Here is a 2,333-nt window from a genome sequence, read left to right as displayed (position 1 = left end):
TGAAGCGTGTGTTTTTTGTGTGTTGGGTTGTTTTTTTTTCGTTCGCCAACTTATAGTGAGTCCTGAGTTCTCAAGTATTTATTTGAAAAGAAATCAACACAGTTTTGCCTGCTGGACTCTTCATGTCGAGTAAGTAATGCACAGTCATAGAAGAACAGAAGTTCACAGATATACTAGTCTTTGTCTTTGCCCGCAGCTTACAGGAGTTGAAGTTTTTACCGTCCAGTCGTCCATATCACCACCGGGAGGGGAGCTCTGGAATGCTTCGTGCATCATCATTGTGAACATAATACTGAAAAGTGCTGATGCCATGGCACAGCTCTGCTTCATTCGATTTTTCACACAAAAGATTTCAAACATATCGCCCTTGTTCTGGACATTGGCTTTCATGCCATCATGAAATTGGGACACCACAGTAATGAACTTAAGTGGGCAACCGTTCTTTGACGCCAAGATTTCCGTAAGCCTTCGGATCCCGACTTACAGTATCAAAGGCCTTTGTTAGGTCAACAATGTAAATATCATGCATAAAGCTTTATTCTGCCCACTGCACTTTACCTGGATCTGCCCGAGAGATCATGTCAGCTGCGTTTGTTTTGGCGCCAAAACGACACTGACCTCATGGCATCATTTGAAGATAGATGCTTCTTCAGGCGATTAAGACTCCCCTTCTCAAAAAATTTAATCCATCCCCCGCAGAGCTCAAGAATTTCATACCTGTCTCCCACCTTCACTTTTTTAAAATAAAAAAACAAAGGAGAACGGTTTTTGTTTGTTTGTTTGTTTGTTTGTTGTTGTTTTTTCGGGGGGGGGTTCAATTGAAGAATCATTTAAAAGGGAAAAAAAATTAATGAATTATATAAGTCTGCCTATCAGCAATTTCATAACACAGAAACTGCGCTTTTGAAAATATATAACGACCTCTTGTGTGAGGCGGATGAAAACAAAATTTCAATTCTTTCTCATCTTGGTCTTAGTGCTGCCTTTGACACTATAGATCACACCATTCTTATTAAACGATCGTTCAACACGTTTGACCTGTCTGGCAGAGTTCTTGGCTGGTTCAAGTCCTGCCTGATTGGCCGTACACAATCCGTGGTTGTAGCCTACACAACTCTCTTTCGTCAATGTTTAAACTAGACTTTGGAGTGCCTCAAGGTTCAGTATTGGGTCCAATTTTGTGTACGTTAGATATACACAGCCGCTTGGAGCTGTGATTAGAAAGCACAATATAAATTATCACATATATGAAGACGATGCACACTTGTACAAATCTGATCCACCATCAGCTGTTAAAACCTTGGTTACCACCATGGATCTGTGAATTGATCATGTCAAGAACTGGATGATTGATAATAAGCTCCAGTTTAATTAATTAAAATAAAACTGAAATTCTTTTATATAAAACAGTAAAGTTGTTCCGCATCCGATCCGAACACTGGGGATTGCCTTGTTAGTGAGACAACTTCCTGGGCCTCCGGCATATTGTGGTAGGGTGGCCAGTTCCTTTCCACGCCGCCTTTGCTTCCCAAACTCGAAGTCAGGTACCCATTACTGCTGGGTGTTCAGCAGGGGGTGAAAAAAATTCGTGCCCGAACCGAGGCTCGAACCTGGACTTTCCGCTTCGGAGATGAGCGCACTAATGCTCCGCCACCGTATTATTTTATGTAACCCAAAGAAAAGCCACATCCCCATAGACATTGAGCCTGTTGGTACTGAAAATGAAAAAGTGTATTTTACTGATAAGGCAAAAACTCTAGGAGTGTATTTCGATTCCAAATTGTCAAAGGAACATATCATATCAACTATTTATGTACCATTTTATTTTGTGAATTGTTGAAGAATTTGTCAATATGTCTATGTTTTTGAATGAACACTCATTGAAAACGCTCGTGTCATCTTTACTGTTTTCATGTGTCGATTATTGCAATGCTTTACTTTAACTAACATACCAAATTAATACCATTCTTCACAAGTTAAAACGTTTTCAAAATCATGCTCCTGGGCTTGTACTAAATAAAAAGAAGAGGGATCACATTGCTCCCGTGTTTTAGGAACGTTGCATTGGCCTCCCGTGTCAGCTAGAATACCATATTAAAATTGCAATATTATGTCATAATTGTGTCAACAACAAAGCTCCCTCATTTGTAAGTGATCTTGTCCAGATTTATATTCCATCTTGATCACTAAGATCAGGCGACCAGTGTCTTTTAAGAGTTCCTAGAAAAGGAGGTAAAAAAAAAATAGCTGAAAGACCGTTTGCCCACCTTGCTCCACCAGTTTGGAACTCTCTTCCCCAACCCTTGAGACGTACAATATCTGAGTCTAAATTT

At 40.0% G+C, this 2,333-nt stretch overlaps 1 protein-coding gene across 1 annotated transcript in view; it reads left to right on the top strand.

The window, feature by feature from the left end:
- Positions 1 to 63: 63 nt before the first annotated feature.
- The window catches only part of LOC101860800 (exosome complex component RRP4), a 14,797-nt gene continuing 12,527 nt past the window's right edge, over positions 64 to 2,333 (top strand). The window contains exon 1 of the mRNA XM_005095204.3: positions 64 to 129. The gene's annotated coding sequence lies outside the window, so the exon portion shown is untranslated. The remainder of the gene's footprint in view (positions 130 to 2,333) is intronic.

The sequence above is a fragment of the Aplysia californica genome, unplaced genomic scaffold (genome assembly GCF_000002075.1).
Source record: "Aplysia californica isolate F4 #8 unplaced genomic scaffold, AplCal3.0 scaffold00098, whole genome shotgun sequence".
NCBI classification, from domain to species: domain Eukaryota; kingdom Metazoa; phylum Mollusca; class Gastropoda; order Aplysiida; family Aplysiidae; genus Aplysia; species Aplysia californica.
This window is presented reverse-complemented; position numbering and strand designations above follow the sequence as displayed.